Here is a 19,645-nt window from a genome sequence, read left to right as displayed (position 1 = left end):
CTACTGGCCCAACCACTGGCACCGCTGGTAAAAGCACGATGGAGATGACTTCTGCTACCACCAATGATCCGACGTCTATCCTCCACGTCATTTATGCCTCTCATTCAGCTGTGGAAACTAAAATAGGTGAGTTACCCGAAGATAACGCCCTGCTCAGAAAAGATCTTCAAAACACTGGAGCACGAATTACTGAAGAGAAATCAAAGCTCTCTATGGTAGGAGAGAAAGTCGTAACACTCAAAACACAAATGTCAAAGCTACTCTCACACACAGCAGAACTCCACCTCCACACCGAGGATACCGAAAACAGATCCAGGCACAACAATATAGGAGTAGTAGGTGTACCAGAAAGAATGGAACTACATCAGGCTGTGGACTCCCTTAAGGTCTGGATTGAAGGATGGATGCCACCTGAGCTCTCACCCTGGTTTGCAGTTGAGCACGCACGCAGTGCCCTAACTCCTAAACTGCCACCTGGTGCTCCTCCTTGTCCAATGGTAGCACATATTCTGAACTTTCGCTACAGAGATGCTGTTCCCAGTGAGGCTCGTAATCGCCCTGATCTTCACTGTGATGAAGCCTGGTTCCTCCTCTTTCCAGACTATATCTATGAAGTTCAGTAACAACGTGTAGGAGGCTGGCCCTCTAAATAGTGTGCAAAGCTAGGCACACTGTGCAGGGGGTCCAGGAAACCACACATTGGTTTACAGGGGTAAAAAACAGATCTCTTACTGCTCTAATTTTTATGGTAGCTATTTCGAGCAGTTAGGTCAATCTTGGAGAAGTGCAAAGCATTTGTTGTACTCACAGTATCAAGCATGCAAATGAGAACAATTTATAAAAATACTTCAGATTTTTATGTCATTTTTAAGGCCAAGTTTATCAATATTGTTTAAGTACTTTTTGAGATATGGATTTTTTAAGTTTAAGAAAAATAGTATTTGTGTGCGTAATTACGCACCACTGGAATCAATTGAAAGCCACCTTTAAAAATACATATATAATCACACAGTTGCTTTACCAAGTTCTTCTTTTGCAGGTTGGTCGAGGTAGTCGGTGGCCACTGTGCCAGCTGGAGAAGTTCAGGTGGCTTTGGGGGCAGTAGCAGGGGAGAGTCTCTTGAGCTTGTGCAGGACCACTACGGGGGACCACTTGGAAAAGGTCTGTGCAGGTAAGTTTACAGGTGGTTCCTTGGGGTCCCCTTGGGGTGTCAAGGTCGCAAGGGTCACAGCAGGTTCTTCGTTGGAGGGCACAAGGTGGCTAGGTGCAGAGCGAATTAGTGAGCCAGGAAGATGCCCTTTGGATCTGGAGGTAAGTCACTTCAAGGTTTGTTTGCAGGTCAACGGGGGCACTCTGGTGGGAGGTCCGGGGTTTTTCTGAAGTTCCTCAACTGGGGCTTGCTCCTGGTTCTTTTTCAGCCCCAGGCGGGCTGGTTTTCTTGGTGTCTGACGTCAGCTGACCAGTACTAAGGGTATTGGTACAGTTTAGCCACTGTAGGGCACAGTGCCACCAAACTTGGCACACTTGCAGGGTTTGTCCTCATGGCCGCTGGTGTGTTGTCGGGTCCAGGTGTGACTTCCAGTTCGGGAATTAGGGGACAGTCAGTGAAGTGATCCTCATTGGATTACTGGTTTCTTCGTTGCAGACTTGTACCTCCACTCTGGAGGGTGTTCTTGGGAGACTGGCAAAGTCATGCCAGGGTAGTTCGCTTTTGCAGGGGGCACCTCTAAGGTGACCCCAGTACATTTAGGGATAAATCCAATACTGGTACCAGTTTGGATTTATCATTCTGAGTTGTTTGATAACAAACAACCCAGGGTTGAGATTGGCCATCATGTAGATGGGCAATTCGTGTTGACCATTGTCCAGTACATGTATTAAAATGGCTGCTCTGTTCTCTCACTATGGCCCAGGTTTGGCAAGGACACAGTGGGGGCATATTGCATATGTAGCTATGCCCTCACATATGATATTGTGCGCCCGCCTTAGGGCTGTAAGGCCTGCCAGATGGTTGTCTTACCCATGGTATGTGCAGTGTATGGTGGACAAGCCACACAGGTAGTGTGCCATGCCAAGTTTGTGTTTTAGGTTTGCACCAGTAACCCAGCCTGCAATGGCAGTGCTTGGGGCATCTAAATGCATGGCCGTAGAGGGTGGCACAATCAGTGCTGCTGCCTTCAGGTGCCTACCCATAGTACCCCATGCATTGAGTACCTATGTACCACTAGGGACTTACATTGGTAGCTAAAGGTGCATCCAATAGTGCCAATGCATCACAATTGTTTTAGGGAAAGAGCTGTAGCCCAGGGAACCTAGTTAGCAGATGCCCTGGGCACTACAATTTCAAGGCTACATCATACATCAGGCAAAGTGTGGGGGCTAACCATGTCAAAATGTGGCCTTTTCTCACACAAAGCGCTCCCATACTGAAGTCAAACAAAAACTGAGAGCCATTGGTCTCCAGTACCGCATCCTCTTCCCGGCACGACTTTGAGTAGCCCACAACTTTGAGGAAGACTCATTTCTTTGACACCCCAGACTTGGTGTGGCAGTGGCTCACAGAGGACAGTCCTAGACGGCACCCGATGAAGACCCATATAGACTTTTCTGGTGACCCAGGTCCTCCGGTTGCGGGCCCGAAACCTAAACCATAAAGCTATCGGACCCATTGACGATGGTGCTGTCATAGCCCTGCCTCGGATTCCTCCTCCCGGGCCAGAGGAGGCCCTCCATCCTCACCTGCAATGCAGCAGCTCGCTGGAGAAAATTTAGAGCTACCATCTGATAAAAACGATCTTGTGAGACAGCCAAATGCTCCAACACACAGCGATGCAGACTCTGATCTTTCTCATAGTAATCTATTGTCCTTCGCTTGCAACGACCTGTGACTGCGGACAAGACAATGCTGTCGCTAGGGATCGTGTATTGAATTATCAGTCGATGGCTAACACCTATTCTTCCTTGAGGAGGGTTCAACTGCACTACACTATGCCACTCTCCTTCTGTTGATTTTGTAATTTATTTGTTTATGATGTTTTCATTGTTTGAGAGGGTGACAGATGCTTCTGGGGGGAGGAAATGGGAGGGATCTGGAGTGGGGAATTCAATATCCATCTACTGTTTGACTTGTTGTTTGTTCAGTTTTCTACGGCACTTGCTCCTTCCAGAGGTCTTTCTATAGAGACTCGCTTTCAATCCCAATCCATAGGATGCTTCCAGACTACCACTGATTTCCACGCTCACTATTACTTTCTAGGTGGGTTGCGACACTTGCGGTCCCTCCTCCCCACATTCACACATTTTACCACTCTGGCCATTGTACCTCTACGTGCCTGCTCATGAAATGTTAACGGTCTACTAGACCGTGTGAAATGTGTAGCTGTCCTTACTTTTGCTCACTGACATTCACTAAATGCACTTTGACTTCAAGAAACTCACCTCCTAGGTAGCTGCTGTCCTTTCCTAGCCCATAAAGGCTACGACCCGTTGTACCATGTGGGACATGCCAGGATATCCAGAAGAGAGGACATTCTGCTCTGCCGATTCTTCCCCGTGGTGGTCTCCCAGGAGATTTGTGGCCCTCTAAGTCACTTCCTAATCCTCTCTGGCACACTGGAAGGACACACCATTAATCTAGAAAGTGTCTATACCCCACCAGTGGCACTCCATGCCTTCCTTCGAGACCTCTCCTCACACTTGTTAGCTCTCCCACAGGGGTTAACATTGATAGGGGGTGATTTTAATGCAATCCTGACTCCAGAGCTTGACGTCTCTGGCCCTCCCTCCGTGTACCTGACATACAAATGTCCATCATTAAACCACTTGGGTCACCTCGTTTGGCATCTGCGATGTGTGGCAGATTTGGCACCCACAAAGACAATTCATGCATACCTCGGCAACACATTACACTCACTTGCACACAGATTCGATATTTATGCCAGCTCAGGACTGCCACTCTTTCAACCAAATTCAAATCTTACTGAGAGGCATCCCTGATCACTCCCCCATCCTTCTAACCTTTGGAACCCCTAGGGAGGGTCTGTGACCGATGTGGCGCCTTAATGCCTGGTATCTGCAAGATAACTTCTATGTCCAGGAACTTGAAACAGAGCTCCAGAACTATTTTAAAGAAAATTATGGTTTGGTCACATCAGCGGGCACCCTATGGGCTGCCAGCAAGGTGACTGAGGTTTCGCCAAGGGTTTATATACGTGAAAAAACCCATCCTCTCCAAATCACTTATCAGGACACCTGTGCCCTTTGAATGGAAACCAATATTGTGTGGGATTCTGGGGTGGAGGTGGCCTGTGAACTGGGCCAGCGGAGAGATTAAATTAGTCGGCAATCTCTCGAAGCAGCCAAACATCTCTTGCGCAATACTCAAGCGAATATCTACAGCTGGGGTGATAAAAATGGTAAGCTCCTTTACTGGCTTGTTCCCCACCAAATATCCAGGATTGTGCCAGAGCTCATTGATGAGGAGGGCAATGCGATCCACACACTGACTGATGTGGCACAAACTTTTGCCCATTATTACACAAAATGTATACTGTCCCACCCGGCATGACTCGGAATACTCCAGGTAGTTCTTAACAGAGTCGTACTTCCCTCATGTATCTCTGGCAGAGGCTCAGATATTGGATGAACCGCTGTCCGATATAGAAATCCATGCTGCTCTCCCAGCAATGGCCTCTGGGAAAATCCCTGGTCCAGATGGTTTTCCAACAGAATATTACACTACATTTCGAGAAACTCAAGTCCTTAATTTGCTGGCCCTTTATAAAGAGGTGGAGAGTACTGGCACCTTCCCATCTGACCTCAACAGAGCAATGATTGTGGCGATACCAAAAACCCAACCTGCACCTACATCTTGTGCGGCTTATAGACCCATATTGCTTATTAACTGAGGTCAAAATATATACAACCATGCTAGCTTCCCGGCTCAAACATTTCCTCCCCACTCTCATCCACCCAAATCAATGTGGCTTCATGCCAACGTGAAGCATGAGGCACTGCATCCAATGCCACCGTGTGGCCCTTGCCCACAGACATCGCCTCCCCTCTGACCTAGCGTTCCTTTTTATTGATATCACAAAAACATTTGATACAGTGGATTGGGATTATCTGGGGGCAGTCTTGGTGCGTGTCGGGCTGGAATTTCGCTTCTGCAAACTTGTTTGAGCCCTTTATTCTATCCCTACATCACGAGTACAAATCAATGGGGTGCTGTCTGATGCTTTCCTTATCAGGTGGGGAACTAGGCAGGGGTACCCCTTGTCCCCACTCCTATTCACTCTTGCGATTAAACCACTGGCATACCTGATTTGAAATGACCCCCAAATCCATGGTTGGAGCTGGGGGAGGGGAAAAAGGATTGCATTGCTCTATATGCTGATTATGTTTTCCTTTATCTGGCCAATCCAGCCCTCATGTGCCCCTGTTGCCTACAACATCCTCCAATGCTTTGGTGAGGCCTCAGGCCTTCAACTGAACCCTTTCAAGACAGTGCTCATGCCCTTGGCCCCCTCTCTGGATTGTTTTGCCTGACAGAGAGACATCCCTATCCATTGCCTTAGTGTTAAATATCTGGGTATATGGGTGTTTCTACACCCAGAGCAGTCCTGGACCCTTAATCTGGACAATTTAGTGAGGAGGAGTAAGCAGGACCTTGCTAAATGGCAATCTCCATCTTTAAACACACTGGGCGGAGTTGCTGTTTATAAAATGATGATCTTGCCAAGGTTCCTTTTTGTGTTCCAGAATACTCCATTTCCTATCCCATGGAGCTGGTTCCGCCTCCAGGACAGGTATGCAACCTCTTTTCTGTGACGGGGTGCTCGACCCGGACTGGCTCTCACAACATGCCAATGTACAGTTTACGAGGGTGGGATGTGGATGCCAAATTTATATCTATACCATCTGGCTTCACACCTTCTCGTGATTCACAAATGGTTTAACGGTGGGTTGGATGACCCTGCTTATTGCTTGGAATCGCTCTCCTCCGCTTCCTTGCATCCTTAGTTATATGGCTCCCTGATTCCCCAGGCTACCGCCCCATCACCAGAATAGTACTAAAGGCCTGGAGGGCCCAGGAAGTTGACTTGTGTGTGCAGCAGGTGAGATCTGCCTAGAAGGCCTGGGGTTGCCCTTGAAAGCACAATAGAATATGGAGGAAATGGCTGGGACAGATTGTTTAAGGCATACTATGTGGCGGATCGGTAATCGGTCTGATACTAATGGATAGTAGTTTTTTTTTTTCTTTTTTGTTAAGTCTGTTGAACTATCATATTCTCCATGTTGGAAGTGAAGTGCTTGGAGCATTCTGTATAAGTTACTTTTCATTATACATGGCAAACCTTAATAAAATTTGTTATAAAAAAAAAAAAAAAAAAAGAATACAGAAGACAAAGAGCAAGAAACAAGCATTGGCAAAGACAATAAGTTTTACCTATGTGAATTCTATTGGTTTGTCTTTTTTTTTTTTTTTTTTTTTACATATTGCAAAGCAGTGCTGATTGTGTGTATGTGTCTGAAGATCACTGTGAGCATGTCACATGTGCAAGTGCTTGAGGGATTGTGTTTTGAGAGTGCCAATCAGTCAGTGGAATCTGGATAGGACTGTTCACGTGAGTGTGTGTAAGAGAAGGTCACATCCAGGTATGTATGTTTGGAAGTGCATGTGTGTGCATTTGTGCCCGAGCGTGAGTGGCAGTATTTGAGTCTTTTGGTGAGTGTCTGGGTAGCAAGTACCAGGCTGTATACAAATGCTTCTAGAATCTTAGAACAATGGGGTGAATACAACAATGTAACTGTCAGCACTTTGATAGACAGACCATTACGACGGCTTTCAGTTCCACGATTACTGCTGCATTCAGCAAGGAAATGAAATGCTGGAGAGAACTTTCCTAACGTGATCCATGCTCACAACAATGGCCACACTCTGATGTTAACTCCACAAAGTCCGGAGGACCCACAATTAGTAGTAAGTGGCTTATTTTCAGAAGAAGAAAAAAAACACAGGGGCCTCATTGTCTCAGTCTGCACTATGCAGACTTTCTATTGCTCAGATGTGAACCAAGTCAGCAATTTGCTGTGGCACAGCGAATTGCACAGCGCAACGTGCCAGGGAGTGCTATGGGGTAGTGTATTCCTGGGCAGAATAGTGTGTAGGAAAGAGGAACCTTCAACATGTAGGCTTATCAGAGGGCAGTGTTAAGCATTTGTTGTACACACACAGGCAATAAATGAGGAACACACACTCAAGGACTTAACTCCAGGTCAATAGTTTTTATATAGAAAAAAATATTTTCTTAATTTATTTTTAGAACCACAAGTTCAAGATTTGAAGTAAATACATAAAATGCAAGGTACTCCACACAGGTAAATTAGGAACTTAGAATTAGAGCAACAGCATACATAGTTTTAGTAAAAATGGCAATAAGCTATTTTAAAAACGGACACAGTGCAAAAATCAACAGTTCCTGGGGGAGGTAAGCAATGATTAGTTTGTCAGGTAAGTAAGACACTTCCAAATCTAAGTTCCTGGGCATAGGTAGCCCACCGTTGGGGGTTCAAGGCAACCCCAAAGTTACCACAACAGCAGCTCAGTGCCAGTCAGGTGCAGAGGTCAAAGAGGTGCCCAAAACACATAGGCGCCTATGGAGAACAGGGATGCTCCGGTTCCAATCTGCCTACAGGTAAGTACCTGCGTCTTCGGAGGGCAGACCAGGGGGGGTTTGTAGGGCAATAGGGGGGACACAAGTAGGCACATAAAACACAGCCTCAGCGGCACAGGGGTGGCCGGGTGCAGTGTACAAAGCAGGCGTCGGGTTTGTAATTGAAATCAATTGAGGGACCCGGGGGTCACTCTAGCGGTGCAGGCAGGGCACGGCACAGGGGGGCTTCTCTGGCCAGCCACCATCTGGGCTAGGCAGAGGGTCGCCTGGTGGTCACTCCTGCACTGAGGTTCGGTTCCTTCACGTCCTGGGGGCTGCGGGAGCAGTGCTTGGTCCAGGCGTCGGGTTCCTTGTTACAGGCAGTCGCGGTCAGGGGAAGCCTCTGGATTCTCTCTGCATGCTTCGCTGTGGGGGTGCAGGGGGGTCGTCTCAGGCTGGGAGTCCTCCCTGTAGTGTTGGTTTTCTGGCGCTCGAGCCGGGGGCGTCGGGTGCAGAGGGTGAAGTCTCATGCTTCCGGCGGGAAGAGTGAGTTCTTTAAAAGTTGTTTCTTTGTTGCCAAATATGCTGCTGTTGTTGAGCAGAGCTGCTGCTCATGGGAATTTCTTGGTCCTTTGGTTCAGGGATAGTCCTCTGAGGCTTCAGAGGTCACTGGTCCCTGTCGAATGCGTTGCTGTTGCAGTTTTCTTCGAGTCAGGAAACAGGCCAGTAGGGCTGGGTCCAAAGCAGTTGTCATCTCCGTCATCTCTGCAGGGCTTTCAGGTCAGCAGTCCTTCTAGTTTAAGGTTGCAGGAATCTGATTTCCTAGATTCTTGGGTGCCCCTAAATACTAAATTTAGGGGTGTGTTAAGGTCTGGGGGGCAGTAGCCAATGGCTACTGTCCTGGAGGGTGGCTACACCCTCTTTGTGCCTCCTCCCTGAGGGGAGGGGGCACATCCCTAATCCTATTGGGGGAATCCTCCAGTCTCAAGATGGAGGGTGTCTAAAGGCAGGGGTCACCTCAGCTCAGGACACCTGAGGGGCTGTTCTGACTGGTGGGTGACTCCTTGTTTTTCTCATTATCTCCTCCAGCCTTGCTGCCAAAAGTGGGGGCAGTGGCCGGAGGGGCGGGCATCACCACTAGCTGGGATGTCCTGGGGTGCTGTAGCAAAAGGCATGAGCCTTTGAGGCTCACCGCCAGGTGTTACAGTTCCTGCAGGGGGAGGTGAGAAGCATCTCCACCCAGTACAGGCTTTGTTCCTGGCCACAGAGTGACAAAGGCACTCTACCCATGTGACCAGCAACTCGTCTGGTTGTGGCATGCTGGCAGAAACTGGTCAGCCTAGCACTAGGAGTCGAACTAGTATTCGGGGGCATCTCTAAGATGCCCTCTGGGTGTTTTTTTTACAACAAATTCCACACTGGCATTAGAGTGCATTTATTGTGCTGAGAAGTTTGATACCAAACTTCACAGATTTCTGTGTAGCCATTATGGAACTGTGGAGTTCATGTTTGACAAACTCCCAGACCATATACTCTTTATGGCTACCCTGCATTTACGATGTCTCTCCACTCCACAGCCACCAAGATCATCTGCGGAGTCCCCCAAGGGTCCTCCCTCAGCCCCACCCTTTTCAACATTTACATGACCCCGCTCGCCAACATCCTCCGACCACACGGAATCACCATCATATCCTACGCAGACAACACCGAGCTCATCATCTCCCTCACCCGAAACCCTACCACCCCCAAAACCAACCTCCAATCATCTCCCTCACCCAAAACCCTACCACCCCCAAAACCAACCTCCACGCTGGACTCCTTGACACCGCAACATGGATGACCGCTAACCACCTCAAGCTCAACTCCAACAAAACCGAAGTCATCATTTTCGGCCCCAACAAAACCATATGGGATGACTCCTGGTGGCCCACCTTCCTAGGCCCCCCACCAACACCCTCAAACCACGGACGTAACCTCTTCATCATCCTGGACACCTCCCTCTCCATGACCCAGCAAATCAACGCCATCACCTCCCCCTGCTTCAACACACTCCGCATACTGCGAAAAACCTTCAAATGGATACCCTTAGAGACCAGAAAGACGGTCACCCACGCAGTCATCAGCAGCAGGCTAGACTATGGTAACGCCGTCTACGCAGGCACCACACTCAAACTCAAACGCAAACTCCAGAGGATCCAGAACGCAGCCGCCCACCTCATCCTGGACCTCCCACGCCATGAACACATCTCCCCAAACCTCAGGTCCCTTCACTGGCTTCTGATCGACAAGCGGATCACCTTCAAAATCCTCATCCACGCACACAAATCCCTCCACAACGCAGGGCCAACCAACCTCAACGAAAGAGTGAACTTCCACACTCCCACTCGCCACCTCCGCTCGGCCGACCTCGCTCTCGCCACAGTCGCCCGCATCCAACGCGCCACCACCGGAGGCAGATCCTTCTCCTACCTCACCCCCAAGGCCTGGAACTCCCTCCCCACCAACCTCCACAAGACTCAAAACCTCCTGCTCTTAAGAAAAGAATTCAAGACGTGGCTGTCCGAACAGTAATCCACCCCCCCAGCACCTTGAGACCATCACGGGTGAGTAGCGCGCTCTATACATTTTTTTGATTGATTATCTAAGGATTTGCTTAGACACTGTATGGGCATAGTGCTCATGCACATATGCCCTCACCTGTGGTATAGTGCACCCTGCCTTAGGGCTCTAAGGCCTGCTAGAGGAGTGACTTACCTGTGCCACAGGCAGTGTGAGGTTGGCATGGCACTCTGAGGGGAGTGCCATGTCGACTTAGTCATTTTCTCCCCACCAGTACACACAAGCTGTAAGGCATGTGCTGAGTGAGGGGTCCCCAGGGTGGCATAAGACATGCTGAGGCCCTAAGAGACCTTCCTTGGCATCCGGGACCTTCGTAACCGGGGTACCATTTGCAAGGGACTTATCTGAGTGCCAGGGCTGTGCCAATTGTGGAAGAAAAGGTACAGTTTAGGGAAAGAACACTGGTGCTTCAATCATAACTGGCATCGCAAAAGGCAGAAAGTCAGGGGGTAACCATGCCAAGGAGGCATTTCCTTACACCGCCCCTGGATGAGACATTCCCAGATAGAACCTGCTGCCTTGCTCCACTGAGAGATTATGAATTCCATTTTTCAGACTAATTCCAAAGGTAAAATCCTCAACAGGGCCATCTTGCTTGGTGCATCAGGCCTTGGGATTCATCTTTGTTGGCCTCAAAGTGCACCTAGGTCACTGGCTCAAGGCACTTGTTTGCATTATTTTCCACTTAAAAACTCTTTTGGTGTCATTTTTGCTATTAAAACGTACTCTATTTTTCTATTTTTCTAATACAGTTTAGGATTTTAATCGTTTAGGGTTTTGACTCTATTACTGTTATGGAAACTGCAGAAATACTATGCATATTGCCATAAATTAAGCCTGCCTGCTCGGTATCATGGCCATCAAGGGGTTAAGATCAAATTAACCCTAAAGGGATTAAGTTATTATTTCTCGAGGTGGCGGTCATCCAACCCCACATAATCCTCTTTCCTAAAGATACACACCCTGTCGTCTATTATACGTATATGTTTACCCTGACATGCAGCAATAAATACTCGTTGTTTATTAACTTTCTATCTCATCTAATTATATCTTACCTTAACCAGTCGGTGTTTTAACGTATATTCTCAAATTCCTTGGCCAACGCTAAATGTTCTTCTTCAATCTATTTTACATCCTTATATAATTTATGTTTTTCTTTATGGACGTGCATTCCTTACTTCAACAGTAATTTACAGCTCGCTGAGAATGTGTGTCATAGTGCTACAGCCGGTGTTATTTTTTGCACCAAAAATGCAATGCACACCGCTCTAAAACTCGTGCCTGACCGATGGAGTTCGCGATATAAAAAGCAATACGTGGATTAATGCTCTGGAAACACTGAAAACTAAAGACGCCACATAACTTTGTCACTAGGTGGCAGCACCAGCTGGTTTATTACCTTTGGAACATTCATGCAGTTTGCTAACAGTGGAATGCTGCTGCCCACGAAGCGACAACCATGAGAGCACCGACGTCGGTCTCGGTGGGTTCCTGGCGGTGTGTGCTGCACTGCGCAGTTCCAGTGGTGTACTTGTAAACAACATGAAAGAACAAGCCGGGGGAGGGTGTTTCTGTGGTAGGAGATTGGGGAACTTCCCACGGAGTCGATTTATACAATTTGCTACCGAGCAACTGCAATATCACTGAAATATTTATTTCAGAAAAAATAAATGGAGGTTGTCCAAATTAAAAGCACATGATGATGAAAGACTTGGACAAGAGTAAAATGTAAGTTTACTATACGTGGAAAAGGCCACATCGTAAGCCTTTCATTGTTTTTGGGACCATTACGTGTCTGTAAACAGATTTTTTTTTAACATAGCCTTCCTCTGTTTCGCTGGCAGCTCGCATGCCAAAAGGAGCGGTGCGCAGATTACTCCCCATTTTAGATATTTAAGGGCCATTTCACAAAGGCCCATAAGAGTACAGAAGCGTACTGCAACAGTACTTTTACATACTCTTAAATGGTTTGTGAATCAATCCGTGTGTCTTGTAATGTTTTCCGTTTCAGGGACAGAGGAGGAAAAGTTCGATTTCTGTGAGAAGTTGTTTCAGTGAACAGCAGGGCGCTGTAAACAAAGTTGTTAAGCTTTGCTTTCAGCAAGTGGCCTCAGGTTGTAACCCTTCTCTTTCTGCCAGCTGAAATCCTTCACAATACGTGCTCTCCTGCAGACACCCACAACACTTCATACCAGGGACTCGAATTAGCATCATGGCCCTGTACGAAACAGTCCCACAAACTTGAAAATTGTGCAGTTTTATGACATGAGTAGTTTATATTGCACCTTGTTATGGTCTGGCTTGAATGAGCAGCTGTCGCCAGACAGACAATTTTTATGGGAAAGCTTCACCTTCATGTAGACATTCAAAATTACATGTTTTGATTGGGTAGGAGTTGTGTGCTTTCATGAAAATAGTGCTTGCCATCAACCAGCAGTGATCATTTTGTTTATTTATCCAGATTGCTTAGCTTGAACTTTCGGGGACACACACGTGACATTGTAATGCTGTAAAACTGTTCGAGATAACCAGCTACTTTATGGTGTTTGTCTTTCTCTGGCAGCAGCAGAGATGAGAGGAAAACAGTCATCAGCCTACATGGATTTTAGGTCTGGCTTGGCAGTGCAACTGTCACCTGACCTTTTAACCTATACCAATAGTATTCTACAGGTCTTTACTTTAACACAAATATATATTAATTTCCATACTATTAACTTGTAATGCTTCACATGACCATACAGTATTCCTTTAAAGCCAAACCTTACTAGCACTGCCATTGTTTGAATTTTTTCTCCTCTGTCAATCCACAACCTACGAGCCCTCCGTTCCAATAAAATAAGACTAAATTAAAGAGCACATAATCGAGGCTCATCATATCTTTTTTTACTACTAAACAACCAGACCTTGTTTAAAGAATACAACTGCTCCACAAAATTAACACATTTGGTTGACTTCTCTCCTAATTGCGGTGGCCACGAGGTCACTAACGAGCAATAAAGGAATTAAGGCTGTACAATAAGATAAAACCTTAGTGTATAGATTTGTAACCTCGTGAAATAAACACAAGGAAGACACTTTGTAACAGGTCCTGGTTGCAATATATCGCAAATACCAAGCGGAGTTTTTGAAGACAATATAAGGAAGTTGTGCAGGAGAGCATGCCTGAGCTCCCCATTTCACGTCCAAGTATTTCAGGTTTATTTTCTTAGCTTACTGGTACTTTTGGTCCTGAATTTGTAAGGTCTACAACTAACAGCATGCTGACAAAAACTGAAAGAGCTATTCCTAGATAGAATCGGAACGCTTGAGAGCTTTAAACGTGTGTTTCTTTTTACTCATCACAGGAGTTTAAACTTTTTGGGAATAATATTGAGGTGCTCCGTGCTGCTCTGAGACATCTTCTCAGCTTTATTAGTGCCCTCTGCTTTTCTGAATGTACTAGTCCTCGCTAGTAGGCTAGATTAAGCTACGGTTTCTACAAGTGTAGTTAATAAGTGGGTAATATTTATGATAAAAAAAACTATTGTTCATTCAACAGAATAACTCTCATTCTTTACACTGTATAATGGCCTATACTTGAAGCTCATTCTACCTATAGGACCACAACTCTCCCATATAAAGCCATACCCTCACCTCTCCACCTTACGTTGCTCAAAAACTAGAGCTGCTTGGTAAAAATTGGACCTAGAGCAGCAAAATGACATTCTTTCTCAAAAGACCGTGGGTTACAAAGACAGCCACCTTCAAAGACCCCTGTGAAGCGCCAGGACAGGGGTGCAATTAACAGATAGCCACATCAGGTAACTGCCTCAGACTGACGCTTGACCACACCCAGCTCACATTTATTATGGCAATGCCACCAGGCCCATCATTGTGCATGCTGTGTGTTAAGTTAAGGGGTGCTGGGTAGTACACTACATCTCTTACCAACTCCCTATGAAATAAAAGGAACATTCACAAACTTTTCGATAATACTTGGAATGAAACAGGGTTTTTGCAGGTTTACACCAAATGTTTGGCCCCATTTGGACTATTAGCTGCTGGTTTTCGACTCCGAGTTCACTGAAGCCTGCTAACCAGACCTCAGTGCCAGTGTTTTAACACCATACAAATTGCAAGTCAAATCAGATACATCCAAATGGCAAGGCCTGGCTAACTTATAGGTCCCTAGTGTATGGTACCCAGGGTACTCGGGGCATGCATGTCCACTCAGGGTCGTAGCACTGTTTGAGCCACCCTTTGTGTGACAAGATACAAAATGGCCCCCAGCCTGCCACTGCAGACTAGAAGGACAGTGTTTTCACTGCCAGTTTGACTCTGCCTATGGCAAAGCCACCCTATCCCTTAACATTATTTGTAAGTCTCCTCTATGGCAGGGAGCTATATTTTGTTAAATAAGACATTTGTTTTATGATATATCTTAGCAGCTACCCTTCCAAATTATCATTTTGCTGTGAGTAACGATGGTAGCCCCATTGGCTAATACCGAGTTACCAGGTGGTATCCCAATGCAGCTCAGTTTTGACTGGGACTACCATGTAAGGTATCAAATTAATCGTGGCATTAAGAGCAACTTGATGCCAAGTTTAAATTATGCCAATTTTTACAAAGTTGCCTCTCTGTGCCTCAGCTAGTCCAGTGGCCTCACAAAGGCATTAGCACACAGACAGATTTTTGCCCACCTGGGGAGATGTGTAAACGTCTCCCAGGCCAAGAACAAAGGCTGTTGCTGCACTGGAAGGTGTAACCTCCTCCCACACGATGGCTGCCTGGGGTATTAGCCCAAAAGGTGAGCTTCTGTGGTGAAGCGCCCTTTGAAGGGCCCCTGTGACAACACTCTCGGGCAGAATGCCTTTTGTTTCCTGCAGACAGAGTAAAGCCAGGGACAAAGAAGTGAAAACCGGTTTGCAAATTGGTTTTCCAGGGGAAATTATCCCCATGGTAGCCACCACTTTTGGGGGTGGACTACAAAGGTCTTTACAGGCAAGGAAGGATTCTGCCATGTAGGTTCTGGCACAAATGTTGCACTCAGATAGCCAGATGCCACACATCACCCGGACTATGTCACCAGAGAGGAGGGGACCAACTAGCACATTGGCTAGTGACTGAATTGTACCCTCTGGGTACTTTTCTGGGATATAATCATCACCCCTGGCACCTGAGACTTCAGTACTCACTGGACTTGAAAGTAGGACAAGAAAAAGACCACTTTGCACCTGTTGGAAGCACACAAAGAGTCTGCAACACCAGAGCAACTGCATTTGCTGCACTTTGGGCTAGCAGAGTTTGGACCCTGTTCTGCGTGCCTGGCTGAGTGAAAAGTTGATTCCCAGCCACAATCCGAAGCAGAGACTCCAAGGGTCAGTTGGCTGGACCACCAGAACAGCACTAGGAACATTTAGGCAGAGGAGCCCAAGTCACATCTCTGGTAGCCACTGCAGAAGTTATGCTGCTACCAGATGACGGAACAATTCGGAGATAGCCAAAAAGTGTACCTATGTCTGCTGGACTCGCAAGTGTTGGTTGCAACCGGATTCATCACCCAAGGCGGACATCAGCCTCCACCAAAGATTTGCTCTGTGACCACTGTGTGCAAAGGCAGAAGGTCTGCATTGCCAGGCTTTGGAACTCTGCAAAGTGGATTTTGTGGGATCCCGAGATCCGTGGACAGTGTCACCCCAACTCTCCTGTGGACTGCTTAGCATCAGGAGCATCTTTAAGCTGCATTCCTCAGCAACAGGACAACTCCATCGTAGTCTACGGTAGTCATCCTGTAAAGTTTGTATTTGACTTTAAAACACTCTGGTGGCCAGGTAACTGTCCAAAGTGTCCATTCTGGCCCCCTAGACCTCATTCCTGCTGGACTTGGTCACCCACCTCAGGCTGAAGTTGTCGCACTAACTGTTTCAAACATTTCCAAAGTTTCCAAACTTTTTCTTGGCCAATGCTTGGTTGTGGTTGATTTTAAAGTCATTTATTGCTTCTAAAACCTGTATCTCCTGAACCCCCCATGGAATTTAAATGATTAAGGTCTCTAAAAATTCATAAAAATAAGCTCTATTTTTATAAATTGGTGCCTTGTGTCTTTTGTGTCGTGTGACTTTATTTTGTTGTTTGATGCTGTTAAATGGTTTACACATTTTCCTTTGCCAAGCCTTACTGCTCGTAGCAACAGCTACCCAGGGTTGAGCTTAAACTTAAGTAAACAAACCAGACTGGACCGAAGATGGTATTTGACAGTGTACTGCACGATAATGCCACCCAGCCATATCACATACCACTCAGAAAGCCTCACTATACTCAGTGTTTTTTTTGTCTTAGCAAAGGTTTTGGGTTCTCAGAGTTTGTATCTTGTCCTCAAGCTAAAGGGGGCTAGAAGTGTTTTTTCATTTAACTCATTGTCTTCATGATTGTCTTTCACCATTGGCAGCCCTCTGCTGCATTTCTGGTTAAATTAACCCTATAGGAATACCATATAGATACATATATACAAGTGAAAATTTTACATTTCCATCGGATTGCCAGGGCTTCTTGTTCTATTTAAGAGCGCCTTTTCTTGGTTTCAGTTAGTGCTGTGCTAGCAAACGTGATAGCATTTTATCGATCTTGATTGGGCTCCCAGATTAGGACTGTCCCTAGGTGCACAGGGTAGGTGTCTATGATGAGGTCAGTCTTGGAATGGATATCAAAATAATGCATAGTACCCTCTTTCAGAATGGCTCTCTTGAGGACATTGAATGGTTCTTGGAGTTTTGCTGCCCCTTCTAAACAGTGGCTGATTGGGGAGGCTGTGGAGGAATTGTAACATTGTTAGCAAGTTCAGGATAAAACAACCACAGTAATTTATCATGCCTAAATAACTCTTGACTACTGTGGTGTTCCTAAGTCACTTACTTGTTTGAGGTCTTTATTTATTTGAGATCTGTGCTGAGCACTCTTCTGGGCACATGTATCCAAAGAATTTGATGCTGTTTTTTTTTAGAAATAAACATTTGCCTTTCTGCAGAGTCAGCCCTCTTCTCTCAGTCCTTGAAGACTGTCATGGAGTAGTTTGTTGTGCTCATCCAGCGTTTTAGCATGAATTAGGATACTGTCATTCAGGTTAATGACACCTAAAAGTACATTAACAGTTTTTGCTGATTACACCCAGAAGCTTAACTTTTTCTATCATCAGAGTCAGACATTGGTAGAGAAAGTGGTAATGTAATGACCAAGTAATAGTTGGGTGGTATCCAGAGTTTACATTTATTTAAAAAAGAACACTTGCCATTTAAGTCTGCCAGGATATTATTTAGGCTGGGAATGATGTGTCTCTCAAGTTTGATGGCTGCATTTGGTAGCCTCATACAATACCCAGCCTAGTGGTATCGGGTTGATAGTGTTTTGGCGGCTACCACTATGCGAGAGACTGATAACATTTTCATTACCCTTGATGTCTTCCAGTCTTTTTGGTCTGGCATCTACTTTCTTCCGGAAGTAAATAAGAGAGCATTCTATGCCAGAGTGAGACAGGATGGATGGTGTTGTTACTATGGTGCCTTATAGGTTTTGCCTTGAGGCACCTCAGTCCTTTAAAGAGATCACAGCACTTGTGGACAATAGCATTAACTTTTCTTGTGTAGACACAGAAATCAAAAGATATCAAGCCTCAAGTTTCAGATGTAGATGTCGCTGAGAGTCCCATTAACTTTGTAAAAGAATCTGGCCTTCAGTGTGTTAGCCTTGAATGGGATGGCCCTAGTGAAAGCACATGTTACTGGGAGGGGGCTTTGCCTGCTATATCTGAAGAAGTTTGTTTTTGGCAGCTTGGGGATGGGTGTGTCTGGCTCAAAGTAAGCCGTAAAGTACCTCTTATGGTATTAGTGGAAGCTCTGGTGTCGACTTTTGCTCTCTGGATCAATATCTCATATTTCAGATGAAGTCTTCAGCCTCTCGACCCTGGGTTAATTTCTGAGACAAGAAAGAAGTTCTCATCACCTCCTTCCGGGCCAGTACTGTTGAGGGTCAGAGAAGTTGTCATCCGATATGTCAATCTTGGTGGTTGACCAAGAGTGGAGAAGATGGTCCCTGAAATCATGACTGTGTCCTCCCCCTCTCCTTCCAGTTACCCTTCTGCTAGCACCCCTGCACACTCAGGCAAGGTGATTTTCTGTCAGCCATAAATGAAGCTTGATTTGCCTTGTGCTGGGCAGTTATGGTTGAGTGAGGTTCCCTTCCGCCGTATTCCAACATGTGGATCTCTCCTAGTGCTTGTGGGTCAGTGTGGGTTTAGTCTGTGTGACGCTGTTTCCATCTTTATGGTTTGTGTTATTTCTTCACACTCTTACCTCTAGTTTTAACAGGTTCTCTAGTTTCCATTGTGGTAGTTCAGGAGTTGGCTACTTTGTGTGACTTTCCCATTATGAGGATCCCAGTCCGATCCTCCGTTTTCAAAGGATCCATCAATGTAGACTTCTGAAGCAGCAGCCCTGTAGCAGCACAGGGCTGCTGACCTCTTTGCTGGTGTGATCTATGCATGTGCTTGCCTGTCTTCTCACGCAGCTGCAGACATCACAAATAGTTTTGCCGCTCTTTTGCTTTGCTTGCCCATGGACGAAATACTAGTAGTCTGGGTTGAGCTGGGGTTTGAACTGGGGTTGTGGCACTGCTTCAGCTGCATTAAATACGTTGTCAAATCTCGTCCCCAGTAAATTCAGAAATAACAGCTACATTTCTTTCCATGTGTAGTGAAGCAGGAGTGTCTTTTTTATTCTCTAGACTGTTTCCCATGTAGCAACAAACTAACTGTTCAACTGACTCATCAATATAGCGCACTGAAGAGCAGATGATAAAGGCCTGTCAATTCAATGAATGTAAGAACGTTGCACACCACATTGCACACTTGTACGGCAGCTCGGGCTGTGGCCTCCACAGGTGGAGGAGTCTGCATTGTTGTGTCCTGTGATGGGGCCTGTGCTGGATTCTGGGAGTAACCCTTTATGAGGTGCTATTTCATATTTCTTTTCTCCATGTACGTTCAATAGTGACTTGATTATTATTATTTTGTTTAGTTGCACAAGGTTCTTATGGTACTAACGGTGCCAGGTGCTTCTCTTGTTTTATAGGGCTATGTTCCAATATTGATTGCTGATGGTGGTAACTGAACCAGATTCTTTTTATCTGCATGATAGAGTCTTAAGCTGACTGGAGCTCGTTGGCAGATGTCAAGAGGGGCTGACAAGAGGTTAGGTGCTATTTCTAGTGGTAGGGCACGTGTCTACTGGAAGTCTCTATGGTTGGGCAGGCTGTCTGTGCTGGTATGCCTGTAAGAAGAGTCACCAAGAGAACCAGACAAGGGTCACAGCTGCATCCACAGCTGGTGCTCAAATGAC

At 46.2% G+C, this 19,645-nt stretch overlaps 1 protein-coding gene across 1 annotated transcript in view; it reads right to left on the bottom strand.

Annotated features, from left to right (window-relative positions):
* The window catches only part of LOC138288559 (guanine nucleotide-binding protein G(q) subunit alpha), a 520,535-nt gene that overhangs the window by 219,533 nt on the left and 281,357 nt on the right, over nt 1–19,645 (bottom strand). The window lies entirely within an intron of this gene.

The sequence above is a fragment of the Pleurodeles waltl genome, chromosome 1_1 (genome assembly GCF_031143425.1).
Source record: "Pleurodeles waltl isolate 20211129_DDA chromosome 1_1, aPleWal1.hap1.20221129, whole genome shotgun sequence".
Lineage (NCBI taxonomy): Eukaryota > Metazoa > Chordata > Amphibia > Caudata > Salamandridae > Pleurodeles > Pleurodeles waltl.
Note: the sequence above shows the minus strand (reverse complement) of the source record. Positions and strands in the feature narration are given on the sequence as shown.